Source organism: Loxodonta africana, chromosome 2 (genome assembly GCF_030014295.1).
Source record: "Loxodonta africana isolate mLoxAfr1 chromosome 2, mLoxAfr1.hap2, whole genome shotgun sequence".
Taxonomy (NCBI): domain Eukaryota; kingdom Metazoa; phylum Chordata; class Mammalia; order Proboscidea; family Elephantidae; genus Loxodonta; species Loxodonta africana.
In genome coordinates, this window is record NC_087343.1 from 223,744,765 (window position 1) to 223,759,135 (window position 14,371).

At 46.1% G+C, this 14,371-nt stretch overlaps 1 protein-coding gene across 2 annotated transcripts in view; it reads left to right on the plus strand.

The window, feature by feature from the left end:
- Positions 1 to 13,301: 13,301 nt before the first annotated feature.
- The window catches only part of SLC37A1 (solute carrier family 37 member 1), a 71,978-nt gene continuing 70,908 nt past the window's right edge, over positions 13,302 to 14,371 (plus strand). Inside the window, exons 1-2 of one of the 2 annotated variants that reach the window (XM_023559131.2) lie at positions 13,302 to 13,730; positions 14,218 to 14,320. The gene's annotated coding sequence lies outside the window, so the exon portion shown is untranslated. Of the gene's footprint in view, positions 14,321 to 14,371 lie in introns of both variants that reach the window. The other variant, XM_064279503.1, reaches the window with a different exon arrangement.

Here is a 14,371-nt window from a genome sequence, read left to right on the forward strand (position 1 = left end):
ACTCCCTCCACAGTTGTGACCGTTTCCAGGCCAGCCTCTCTAAGCACCACCCTCCCCCCTCCGCCAGGACCTCTACCCCCAGAGTCCAGCACAGAACCGACAACAGAGTAGAGTCAAAGTAATTAAAAATTACTGAATGCTTTCTTCTTAGAAAACAGGGAAATGACAGGAAAATATAAAGAAGATAAGAAATGATCACTCATAATCCCCCCACCCAGAGGCAGCCGCTGGCATTTTGGTGTAAATCCATCCAGGCTTTCTAAATCCATCTACAGAGTGACTTTAACTGGCATTGTTCCATTTATGCCTACCATTATCACTTACCATTATATGGTGAATATGGCAAATTGTTTTCAGAAGTGTTTTAAAAGACTGAGTAGTTGTTCACCTGAAGGATATACCAAAATGATTTTGACTCAATAAATGTTTGGATGATGAAAATATTTAACACAGGTTCTGCATTACTTAAGGAAACTATACTCCGTTTAGTTTTCAAGAAAATAATGTCTCAGATGTCTTTTCACAGTCTCTCAATTATTCAACAGGTACTTCTTGGGGGACTCCCAAAGATACTTCCTCAGCTCTGGGCACTGTTGCTGTCCTCTTATGGCTTCTGCACACCTGCACATTTTCATGATCCTTCCTCTTCTTGTCCCCAAGCTGTTGTTAATTATCTAGCTGCTTGGACAACTGAACAAATCTTGTCCCTCCCACTCTACAAAGAGAAGAGCCAGGGAGATTTTAAACCAGGTGTGTAGTTTTAGGTTTCTGTGCCATCTGAGCACTGAGACCAGGCACTAGAAAGAGAAACACAACTGGGTTCCTCCTCCGCCACACTGTGCCCTGACAGCCACCTCCGGGGAGTGCTGAGACTCCATCAGCTTAGTGGTGCTTGCCGGTGACACTGGAGGGCCATGAAAAAGTTTCCCCATTGAGCAAAAATGGGCATGTAAAAATGCGAATGTATTTAAAAAGATAAGAGTTTTCTAGGGCTGCCATAGCAAATTACCACAAGCTGGGTGACTTAGGAAACCCTGGTGGCGCAGTGATTAAGAGCTACGGCTGCTAACCAAGAGGTCGGCAGTTTGAATCCACCAGGCGGTCCTTGGAAACCCTATGGGGCCGTTCTACTCTGTCCTATAGGATCACTACAAGTCGGGATCAACTCGACGGCGACGAGTTTGGTTTTTAGAGGGGATTGGGTGATTTAAGACAACGGGAATTTATGCTTTCACAGTTTTAGAGGCCAGAAGTCCAAAATCAAGGTGTTGGCAGGGCCGCGCTCCCTCTGGGGCTTTAGGGAAGGATTCTCCCTTGTCTCTTCCAGCTTCTGGTGGTTGCCGGCAGTCCTTGGCATTTCTTGGCTTGTGGTCACATCACTTCAGTCTCTGCCTCTCTTTTCACATGGCTGTCTTCTCTGCGTCTCTTCCAGGTCTTCAGATCTCTCTCATATTATAAGAATACCAGTCATGGCTTGAGGGCCCACCCTGATCCAGTATAACTTCATTTTTACTTGAATACATTTGCAAAGATCCTATTTCCAAATAAGGTCATGGTCACAGGTATGGGGGGTGGGGTTAGGACTTCAACATATCTTTTTGAGGGAGACAATTCAATCTACAACAATAAATGAGATTATTTCATTTAGAATGTGAGTTACATTGCATTCCTTTGGTTCGTTAGCTCCGTTAAAAAAAAAAGTATGTGCAAAATATTAATTTGGTTTGTAAAAATTACAATATCAAAAAATACATGATTTGTTTTTCCTGAAAAAGCTTTTGTAAAAAAAGAAAGAAAAAGAAATTTAAGTTAAAACCAGAAAACTCGTAACATCTTCAAGATTTGGCAGGATCTTTAGGTTATGTGATTTGAGGCTCTCTAGTGTTTTGAACCAACTAGATTGTGTGTTCCCTGAAAATGGGTTCTGTTATATTCATCCTTGTAGCCGGGACAGTGTCTTACAGGTTGAAGCACTCAGTGACCTATGTTAGAGAAGAAACTGAGGCACAAAGTAGCTAAGCAACTTTACTAACTGTGCCAGCGTCAGGAGAAACGCTGTCAGACCCTTGAGGGGAGAATATTGACTCAGGTGTGGGCCTGGTTCAGCCTGATAGTCACACTATCCGTCTCACATTGTAACACACACTTTCTCAGCCCACTTCAATTTATGGTGGCATTGCTGTGTACCTTGACAGTGACTTCTGCACTGGCCAGCAGGGTAGCTCTGAAGTAACCCATAGGAACTTCATGGGCACATTTGATTTTAAAACCTCTGTTAAAGTTTCAGCCAAATAACCAAACCTAAACAAGATGTAGGGAGCCCTCGTGGTACAAACAGTTACACACTTGGCTGCTAACCAAAAGGTTGGCCATTTGAACCCACCCGTTGGGATTTGCTTCCATAAGGATTACAGCCAAGAAAACCCTATGGGGCAGTTCTACTCTGTAACACATTGGGTCGCTGTGAGTCAGAAATGACTTGACAGCACCTAACAACAACAACAAACAAGGTTTATATTAAAGTGGGAGGGTGTCAAATACCATTTTTAGAGGAAAATGGCAAATCAAGAAAATAAACTGATGAAAAGGCACTGTGCAATCGTAACTGATGTTCAGAACGATGATCCTGAGAAAAAATGCCATATTCAGAAAATCGCATTTATTAATTGAGTTATACAAGTCTACTTTTAGGAAAGATCTTGGTTTTAAGAGTTAGAAACTAATGGTTTTAACTATAGAAGTTAAAGCGATAAGCAAACTGGAAGAGGCTGTTGCCTGGATGATGAGCTGGTGCCCAAGCCTTCCTGTGGCTACAGTGACCCAGGTCATCAACGCAGGTTGAGGGGGGATGGGCTTCAGCCATCACCCCTCTGATGAGGTGGATTCAGCCAATTGAGCAAGGAGCCTTGCTCTCAAGGCCATCTTTTCCCACGCTCCATGTTGGGTGGGAAAAGATGGGCAACTGTGTGAGTTTCCTGGGACTGCCGCAACAAAGTACCACAAACTGGGTGGCTACAAACAACGAAGATGATTCTCTTCCAGTCTGGAGGCCAGAAGTCTGACTTAAGGGTGCTAGCAGGGCTGTGATATCTCTAAAGGCTTTAGGGAAGGATTCTTCCTTCTCTCCCAGCTTCTGGTAGCTCCAGACACTCCTTGGCTTGTGGCAGCATCGCTCCAGTCTCTGCCTCTGTCGTCACATGGCCCTCTTCCCTCTGTGTCTGTCATGTCTGAGTCTCTTCTCCTCCTTTTATAAGGATACCACTCAGATTAGATTAGGACCCACCCTGCTCCAGTATGACCTCATGTTAACCTGATTCTATCTGCAAAGATCCTATTTCCAAATAAGGTGACATTCATAGATACCAGGGGTGAGGACTTCAACATATATTTTTGCAAGTCACAGTTCAACCCATGACAGGTCCCCAGTGAAAACACACAGGTTTGGTAAAGAGGCTATGAGTGACTGCACTCTTCCACTGGGCTGTTAGCATAGTGTTTTCAATGAAAGCTCCCTTTCTTCATAAATCATCAAAGTATAGGCCCGGAAAGAGCCTTAAAGTACATCACCTTGATGTAAGCCACATATTTTATTGAACCACAGCTGGCCTGAAGAGTGTGGAGCCATTTTGAAGACCTCATAAATATATTTCCAACTTCCTTATCACATGTCTCTGTGCTAGCTCAGCCGAGGGAATGACTTCTTCATTTATAGGCCAGTTCCCTATTTCCACATAGCTGACCTGACACTGCCCACGGGCTTAACTCAGGGGAACTTACGACAGAAGTGCTTAGGTAACAAGTTAGCCCCAGGACTGGAGAACTGGCTGCTGAGGACCAAGTGACTTAAAGAAGCCTGAGTCCCTGAATTTGAATGAAGCCTCTGTGTGTAGCCCCATTCCCAAAGGCACTTGGGCATTTTCCCAGCAACCACGTCCCTTACAACACGATTAGAAGAAAAGCAAGAAAGATACTCTCCTACGAAACATTGCCAAGGGGTTTTGGAAGCAAGAACATTTGCCAATCCTATTTTACCTGGGTAATTTAACAACAGTCACCCTTATAAATGGGTGGTTGTCTCCATGCAGATATCACAGTGTCTTAAATTCTACCACTCAGAAGCCATTACCTAGGCTAAGCACAGCCTTCTTTTTTAAATTAATATTTATTTTAAATTACTCTCTATAGTTTTATCATCAGATGGTGCTAAAAGGCACATTAGGACAAACAGCTAGGCTTGCCTTCACCCGTTCAAGTGCTCCCTCCCTCTCCCTGGAGGCAATTGCTTTTGACTCTGTCGCCTTTCTTCTCAGTGCTTCTAATACAAGTGCACTGCAGTTTTTCTGTCTAGTGTTAGACCTCTTCTTGGATCTCTTGCTTTTGGAACAAGAACCTCGCTCTTTTACATCTCTCCCATTTCCCCTGACCCAATGCTCTCAACAGGTGGGTCCCACCTAACCCTGACACTGTAAGTGTTGTTCATGGCCGCGCCTGTGTCCTTCTGATCATGGAGGAGAGCCTTTCAGGGGAGACAGAATTGTTGTACTTGAGTCAACGAGGAGCCAATCAAGAGTACCGCAGGCAAGGCATGGCATGGGGCAAGGACAGGGAAAGCTTCCTCCCCAGGCTCCTGTAGGGCCTGAAAGGCCACACTGCACGTGGCTCCTTGAGGTAAGGACTCTTGTCTCTCTTATGTCCAGTGGCCTAGCATGTGCTGGCACTACAAAGCCAAAACCCATTGCCGTTGAGTCCCATAGGGTTTCCAAGGAGTGGCTGGTGGATTCCAAGTGCCGACGTTTTGGTTAGCAGCTGAGCTCTTAACCGCTGCACCACTAAGACATGCTGATTAATGGGAGACTTTTCATTTTGTTTGTTATCAGCCACGTTAGTGACTAAACATCAGTCATCCCTCCTTACCAGGTAGCTCGCCAAACCAAACCCACTGCGTTAAGTCAATTACACCTCATAGCAACCCTGCAAGACAGAGTAGAACTACCCCATAGGGTTTCCGAGGTTATACATCTTAACAGAAGCAGGCTGCCACATCTGTCTTTCATGGAGCAGCTCGTGGGTTCTAACCACTGCCCTTTCAGTTAGCAGCTGAGCACTTTAACCACTGTACCATCAGGCTCCCTGTTAGCTCACCAGAGGGCTAGAAATCTTGTCTTTTTATCAGTAGAGATAAAGTGGCACCTCTCTTCTCTGGGTTAAGTCATCAGGTTCTGTCTTACCTTCCCCTGTCTCTTTAGTGGCTGCTAATCAAAAGGTCGGCAGTTCAAATCCACCAGCTGCTCCTAGGAAACCCTATGGGGCAGTTCTACTCTGTCCTAACGGGTTGCCATGGATCAGAATCGACTTGACAGCAATAGCTTTTTTTTTTTAAACCTGTTATTAATGTTGAATGCTTCCCAAGCGTGAGGCCTTTTCTTGAGCTATGAAGCAGGGTATCCCCAAAGCTCCTCCCCGAGAGGCCCTGCCATCCACCCACCTCGCCCTCTGCGGGAATGCTCGCTCCCGGAGCCTTGGTGCTGTACCACACACCTGTCTGTTGTGTTCTGTGGGAGTGTGCTGAGTCCCGTGAAGAGGCCCAGCTCCTTGTCAGCAGAGCTGTTTTTATTTTTTTAACCTTGTTTCCCATAGCAATCCCAGCTGCTAGCCCAGGGCCCATTTTGCACTTTGCACATGGTTTTTATTGCCATTGAGTGAGCTCTGATTCGAGGGGATCTTTTGTATAACAGAATGAAACATTGCCTGGTCCTGCGCCATTTTCATTGTGGGCGTGTTTGAGCCCATTTTTGCAGCTACTGTGACAATCCATCTCATTGAAGGTTTCCCTTGATTTTGTTGGGCCTCTACTTTACCAAATAAGATGTCCTTTTCTAGCAGTTGGTCTTTCCTGATGACGTGACTAAAGTCAGCGAGTTGAAGTCTCACCATCCTCACAGAGTAGGTTCTCATTCTTACTGGCTCAATCACATAAAAGGCCAAATGTGGCCCTCCAGTAGGTGTCAGAGTTGCCCTTCTTAAGACCAGGGAAAAGGGGGGCCCTGCACTGTGCTGGTCAAATGGGGGTGGTCATTACCAAAACTTGATTCTGAAGTTGGATCTCTCCACTGTGTGTCCTCTCTCTAGGCCCCCACTTGTGCTAGAAACCCATTCACACAATTGCACCTGATCAGTGCGAAATAGCCATTTATTATCAATTTATCACCTCATTGCCTTCTGTTAAGGATTGAATTGTGTTCCCCCAAAACACGTGCTGTAAATCCTAACCTTTGCCGGTAGTTATAATCCAAGGCAGGATTAGGTTTTATCCTGAGTGAATCTCTTTTGAGACGTAAAAGAGGTTAAGTAAGTAAGCAAGTGAGAAGTAGAGATGGGGGAAGAGAGATGTCAAGCCAAAAAGATTGCCCAGGAGCAGAAGCTCAGAAGAGACAAGGTCCTTCCTCCAGAGCTAACAGAGAAAGAAAGCCTTCCCCTAGAGCTAGCACCCTAAATTTGGACTTCTAGCCTCCTAAACCCTGAGAGAATAAATTTCTATTTGTTTAAACCACCAATTTATGGTATTTCTGTTATAGCAGCACTAGATAACTAAGACAGAATTTGGTGCCAGGAGTGGGGTTCTGTTCTAACAGATTCCTAAAATGTGAAAGCGGTTTTGGAATTGGGTAATAGAGGCTGGAAGAGTTTTAAGGTGCCTAATAGTAAAAGTCTGAAGCCCGGGTGGTGCAGTGGTTCAGAGCTACAGCTACTAACCAAAAAGATTGGCAGTTCAAATCCACTAGCCACTCCTTGGAAACCCTATGGGATGGTTCTACTCTGTCTTATAGGTTTGCTGTGAGTTGGAATTGACTCTGTAGCAATGGGTTTGGTTTTTGGTTTGGAATAGTAAAAGCCTGGATTGTCTTGAGACTGTTGGTAGAATTATGGACGTCAAAGGTGATTCTGATGAGAAGAGTTCAGAAGGAAGTGAGGAGAGCTATAAAGTCTCTGTTGTCCTAGAGAATACATATGGCGCCAGCAACAGAATGTTGCTAGATATGCGTAGGTTAAACGTGCTCCTGGTGAGGCTCTAAAAGAAAATGATGAGCATGTGATCGGACAGCGGAAGAAGGACAGTGCTTTTTATGCAGTGGCAAAGAACTTGTCTGGATTATGTTCAAATGTTTGATGGAAGGCAGAAGTTGGAAGTGACGGATTCTGGCTGAGGATATTTCTAAGCAAGATCTTAAAGGGGCTGCATAATTTCTCCTTGCTGCTTATAGCAAAATGCGAGAAGAAAGAGATGCACTTAAAAATGAACTGTGCAAAATGGAACAAAACTAAGGACACATGTCCTAGAATTTTCACCAAGGACATAGCTACACAATCTTTTGTTAAAGAGATTCAGCCTGTGACTAATGGCTCTAACCAGTTACCACAGCAGAAACCCATCAGCTTAGACTGAAGGGGACAGAGAAAGAATGAAAGGACAGAATACTGTCTGCCTCTTGAAATTTTACAAGAATTCCAGGAAACAGGCCAGGCAGGAAACAGGCCAAATGAGTTAAGCTACATCTGTTGTCCTCAAAGAAAAGAAAAGGACCATCCCTGACGCAGCTCAGGGATCAGCAGAACTGTTGAAAGGAGCACAGGAAGCAGGGCTGCCCTGATTTCAAAGGGTGAAGCCATGATCTCCTGGATCTCAAAGGGTGGGGTGATGGCCTCCTAGGTTTCAAAGAGTTGGATCTTCACCAATTCCAGAGTGTGGTGGGACTACTAGGGGGGTGGAGCCGCCACCCAAATCTGAGAGGGTGGGGCTGCCATATCAAAGCAATAGAAGAATGGGGCCTGCTGGGGCCAAGGGAGTGGGGTCTCCTCTCAGATAGACTAGGAGAATGGGGCCAACCAAAGCCAAGGGAGCAGAGTTGCCACTCCAGTGAGCCTGGAAGGCAGAGCTGAAGCCCAGGAGGAAGGGGGCTCCACTGAGAATCCAGAGGGCAAGGCCAACACCCAGATTTTGGAGGGCAGGGCCATTGCCTAGATGGTCTCAGAGAAGAGAAGGTTATTTTCAGACCTTGAGAACTAATATAATTTGCTCTGCTGGGTTTTGGACTTGCTTGGTGCCTGTTATCCCTTTCTTCCCTCCAGTTTCCCCATTTGTAATGGAAATGTCTACCATATGCCTGTTCCACCATTGTACTTTGGAAATTTGTAGTCTAGATTTCACAGGTTTACCGATGCAGAGGAATTTCACCCCAGGATGGAATATGCCTAAAGTCTCACTCATATTTGATTTAGATGATTCCAAAGATGAGATTTTGGACTTGGAGTTGGTTTTAAACTTTTGGGATAATGTGATGGGGTAAATGTGTTTTGCATGTGGCAAAGACATGAATTTTAGGGGGCCAAACGGTGGAATGTTATGGATTGAATTGTGTCCCCCAAAACTCTGTGTCGTAAATCTAAACTCTGCCTGTGGTTATAATCCCATTTGTGAATGAGTTGTGTTAATAAGGCAGGTTAACAACAACAAAAAAAAACCTGTTGCTTTTGAGTTGATTCCGACTCATAGCAACCCTGTAGGACAGAATAGAACTGCCCTATGTGGTTTCCAAGGAGCGCCTGGTGGATTTGAACCGCCGACCTTGTGGTTAGCAGTCATAGGGTAGCTCTTAACCACTAGCCACCAAGGTTTTCATGAGGCAGGTTAAGTTATGTTAATGAGAATTAGGTTATGTTAGTTATGTTAAGAAGGCAGGATGAGGTTGTATCTTGAGTCAGTCTCTTGAGATACCCCACAACCCAGTGCCATCGAGTCGATTCTGACTCATAGCGACCCTACAAAAGAGATTAAATAAACAAGCAAGAAGTCGAGATGGGGGAAGAGAGATGCCAAGCCACAAGAAGATTGCCCAGAAGCAGACGCTCAGAAGAGACTAGGACCTTCTTCCAGAGCCAACAGAGAGAGAAAGCCTTCCCCTAGAGCTGGCACCCTGAATTTGAACTTCTAGCCTCCTAAACTATGAGAGAATAAATTCTGTTTGTTAAAGCCACCCATTATGGTATTTCTGTTATAGCAGCGCTAGATGACTAAGACACCTTCTACAGCAGTGCCCCTGGCAGCCCCTGCTGATTGTCCAGTCAGTGGTTACCTCAAATCCTCTAATTTTCCTAAGATGACACAGGCCAGACCACCTCCTTCCTCTTTACTCTCAGCCACTGAGACTTTACCTTCTGTAACAAAGGGAAAATAGCTAAGATCTCTCAGCTCCAGCCTTCCCACCTACAGAATCACCTTTGTCTACACCAAGGCTTTCTCCAGTGTCCCTTCTCAGTCCAAGGCTCATTCCCCCCACATAGTTTGGATTCCGTGTCTTTCTGCCTGAGGGGCCTGAGTCCTTTGGGCAGATACTCTCCTGTCTTATATATGTCCACTCCCACCCTCTCTTTGACCTTCTTTTCCTACAGCATTTAAGTGGCTTAAGTGAAAACAACCAAAGGAGCCTACATTGTGGTCTCAAAATCCCGTTTCCCACTAGCAGGACCCTGCCTCCGAGGAGAAACGGCTGACTCCAGGTCTGGGGCAGAAATGAATAACATGAATGAATTAGAACATCTTGTCCCACCAGAAAGCAAGGGAGCTCTCAAAGGTACAAGGGGGGTTTCAGGAGGGCTCGGGAATCAATTTGCAGAGGATCCCACTAGCCCAAGACGGGTAGATGAGATTCAATGAAGATAGCCACTGCAGTGGTCAAACGGCTCAACCATGACTCGGACCATTCCTGCATATAATAATAACAAATAAAAACCCAAATAAAATGGGCTGATAACTTTTCTAGGCTACCAGGAAACCAACTCATTATTTTGAAAAGTGCTGAATCAAGGAAGGAATTCTGTATTTATCCTGCCTCTCTTATATGAACTGTACCTGAAGGTCAACTAAATAATTGACATGAGGAAGTTTCTCTTTATAGATGTAGTCTAGAAAATAAATGATGAAGAAATAATAGGATTAGAATATCACCATCTTACAACGACTAAGAAATTAATGAACGCCGGGGCAGCTACCATCACAGAATGAGGGATGTATGCCTCAGTACCTGCGAAGCAGGTTTGTCCAAAAAAATTGAACCTGAGTCGAATTAAGCCTCTCGACCTAATTGCCAATTTGAGGAAATTCAGAGGGCAAAAGAACATGTTTGACCAGGTGGCAGGGATATAGTCAGCAAAAATGAGGTTGTGGGAAGCTCAGCAAGACAAATGGCCTGGCCTCTTCAACAACAGCAAATGGCTAGGGGCAAAGATAGAGGGGGAGTTCTCTGTATGCTCCCTGTTTCCACAAAAGACTCCACCATGCAGCTGCCAAGCCAGACACAGAGCTCGCCTGACCCCTCCTCTTCTCACCTCCGTTCTCTCACCTCTTAGACCTTTCTCAGATCTGTGCTCTGAGAGCCGCCCTCTCTGGCTGAGTTACTGCATGTTCTCATGTCGCGGAGCTGGTATCAGTTTAATTTAGTGCCCTGCCATTTCCCTTTGGCCACTGGGCTGCTCAAGTTTCCTTGTGTCATATCCGCTTGGCATCTCTGGATCTTTGCTTTGGACATCTGCTGCCCCTGTTTTGTTGATGCCCTAAGCACGTGCTTACCTTACTTACTGAGTAACCTGTCCCTGTCTGTAATTACACAGTGTTGTTATTTCGGGTTCCCTGTCAGAAGCTCTTTGAGGGTGGAATGGCATCTGCCCTTGTTTTCGTGTCCCTGGGCTGTGTGCTGTGGGACTCCCTTGGCCTCTGCTTTCCTGTTGGGTGGGCTCAGTGGGAGGCTCAGCAGATGATCCAAGGGCAAGAGGAGAGGTGGTTGTTGTTAGGTGCCGGGGTGTCGGTTCTGACTCATAGTGACCCCATGTGACAGAGTAGAACTTCCCCATAGGATTTTCTAGGCTGTGATCTGTATGGGAGCAGATCACCAGGTCTTTCTCCCGCAGATCTGCTGGGTGGTTTAAACCGCCAACCGTCACACCACCAGGGGCAGTAGTTGTGTTCAGCAGGAGCTGTGTTCTTTCCCTGCACTTCAGCTTCTCCAGTCAGCGACTGCAGCGTCTTCAGGCTTTCCCCTCCCGGTGCAGCAGCCCCTTCCTCAGGCTCGTATCACTTCCCTCTTTGCGTGGACGGTTTCTTGCAGCCACACATCTCTTGCACTGTGAACTCTTCAAAGGCCAGGGCCTCTTTTTGTCTTTGGGACCTCAGGGCCTGGCACAGGGCTGGCCCCTAAGTAAACCAAAAAAAAAAAAAAAGCCCAAACCAGTTGCCATTGAGTTGATTTCAAATCCTGGTGACCTCATGGGTGCAGAGAAGAAAGAACTGTCGTCCATGGGTTTTCAAGGTGTGACCTTTGGGAAGCAGATTGCCAGGGCTTCCTTCCATGGCTCCTCCGGGTAAGTTCAAACCATCAACCTTTCAGTTAGTAGCCAAGCGCTTAACTGTTTGCATCACCCAGGGATTCGGTGACCTCTAGCAGGCAGTCAGTAAATGTCACCTGAATAGACTCATCGTGCCTCTCAGCTTTATTTTTGTTCCTCTTCTTTTACTGAAATGAAATCAAAACAAATTCAAGCCAAGCATGGACGTTTCAGATTATGGGTAGAGAAGCCGGCCTCAGCAGGCCTGCTCGGCTGAGAGTCCTGAGCCTGGCCACCCTGGGCAAGTCTCATCGGACCCTGGACATCCAGCTGTGCCTGCAGGCAGCCTGAACGTGCCACCGCTGGCTGGGGACACATCTCATTATTCTGAAATATACTGGACATGAAAAGTTGGATCAGATTGGAACTCTGCTGGATTTTCACGTGAAATGTCAACATTATATATCCATTAGAGAACAGGAAGAGTTGTTCGATTGTTTCAATGTAATGTCAACTGTTATGAAATTTGGGTGATTGTAAAAAATGGCTTTAAAGTTATCCTGTACTTGTACAAAGAAACTGTCTCAACGATGGTAACATCAAGAATTTCAAGAGTTCATCATTTTAAAGTTTTGATGAGAAATTGTATAGAGCCACTTCAAGTATTGTTGTTGTTAGTAGCCCTCGAGTCAGTTCTGACTCATGGCGACCCCATGTGTGCGGAGTAGATCTGATCTATAGGGTTTTAAAGACAGTGACCTTATGGAAGCAGATCACCCGGCCTGTCTTCTGAGGCGCCTCTGGGTATAGGTTTGAATAGCCAGTTTTCAGCTAGTAGTTGAGCACTTCAACGTTTGCACCATTATGTTCATTGAAGCAATCACAGGCTTTCATTTAAAAATGTGAAATACTTTATTTGCTGTCTCCTTTGACACATGAAAAAATTCTTTTATCATCATATAATAGTGAAACCTGTGAGATACAGGACTGGTCAGGACTGCCTTGCTTTCCTGGGTCTCAGAAGTTTTTCACCTGTAGTAGGGTACATCTTACCACTTTGCTGTAGCTCTCTATTAGTGGAAAGTATTTTGAGTTTTCCTTCACCAACAGGTTTCCACCTTACACAGGTTCCGGCTTGCACAGGCTTTATCGTATAAATCAGTTGCCGTCAGGTTGACGCTGACTCTTGGCATCCCCACATGTGTCAGGGTAGAACTGTGCTCCATGTGTTTTCAATGGCTGATTTTTCAGAAGTCAATTGCCAGGCCTTTCTTCAGATGTACCTCTGGGTAGACTCAAACCTCCAGCCTTTTGGTAAGCAGGTGAATGCCTTAATCATTTGTACCACCCAGGGACTCCTTAATCATACAATAGAAAAGATTAATATTTTCAGCAAGCATTGTATCCCCACCCCAACCCACCCCATTGCCGTTGAGTTGATTCCAACTCCTAGCAACCCTGTATGACAGAGTAGAACTGCCCCATAGAGTTTCCAAGGAGCGCCTGGTGGATTCCAATGCCGACCATTGGTGAGCAGCCTTTGCACTTAACCACTGCTGCACCAGGGTTTCCAAGCATTATATGGACTGTCCCAAAGCCCCTCTGATTTATTCCAATGTACTATACAAACATGATCATTTTTTTGTGTGAGAAATTGTGAAAATGCTGGGATACACTCTACTGTATCACAATGTATCCATTCATGCAACTAGCAAAAGTGGATGAGTGATTTCTGATCAGCCAGGACACCAAGAGTCCCCCCAACTCCCTTCTAGGGGCCAGGAGGTAGATTTAGAAATAAGTACAAAGAATTCATTATCATACATTTGTATACAGAGGTTGATACAATGCCCCGGAAATATGCTAGATTGCCCAAGGGAAAGGTGCCTCTGAGGGGGTCAAATTTGAAGTAGGTCTCAGGGTTTGGTCTCACTAGGAAGAGCTGGGGTTAGGAGGGCCCAGGCAGAAATACCCAGGATAAAAGTACATGTTCTGGGACACTATTAAGCTGTCCCGAAGCTGTGGGCATTAAGAGAAATTCAGCAGGAACCGTGGTTTCAGGCCTTGTTTTCTAGCTGCTGAGAAATTTGCTCACATTTCTCTAGGTGATGGTGTATCTTGAAGGCTTTTAGGTCAGGAATGGTAGGATCGAATTTTGTTTTAAGAAGGGCAGTTTGAGGCAGCTAAGAGAGTGGGTTGCCTGAGGGAGAGCTTGAGGAGGCCATGGGGAGAGGTGAGAGAGGAAAGCCCCGAACAGACTTCGGCAGCGTGCCTGGAAAAGGAGTGATGACCGTGAGACAGACCCGCTGCTTCACCAGCGTTCACGTGGAATGGAGGGTTAGGAAAGGAAGGAGGTGAGGAGGAACTGGCCTGGAGAGGAGAGGCTTGCCGCTGCTGCAGAAGGCTGCCTCATTTGCAGATGAAGGGGGCCCAGGCAGGCTTCCTGTGGCTGAGCAGTGGGGCCACAGTGGGGTGGGCAGGTTTCCTTTCTGTGGAGAACATTTCTCAAAAGCTTAAAGAAGTGGTGCAGTTGATGCTCCCCAATTCAGCAAACAAACACGCCCACATCTGGGCTTCCAGGAAACAGAACAGAGCCCTGGCGGAAACTGGGAGTCTGGCGAGGGGCAGGGGAGCAGGCCGTCTCCAGAAGGGTCTGAAGAGGGCTAGGAGGGTCAGGAGAGGAGTTCTCGGGGAGTCCCTAGGAGGTCTCCCACACTCCCCACTGTGGGTGTTTACATACAGGCCCTTGATTGGTTTTAGCCTTAAGCACTGTAACTGAGCAGGATTCTTCCCAGAATTTCTTTTGCAAAACGTGTTTTCTGCGGCACTTCTCTCTTCCAGGGAGGAGGTGATCGGGGAGCAGCTGACTTGGCACCTTGTCCACAGTGGGCGGTCTACGGCACCCCTCGGGAAATAATCAGGCCCCTCTCTGGGTCTGCACGAAGTGAGTGCGATTCGGAGAACAATTGTTCGTGGGGTGAAGTGAAAACTGCCC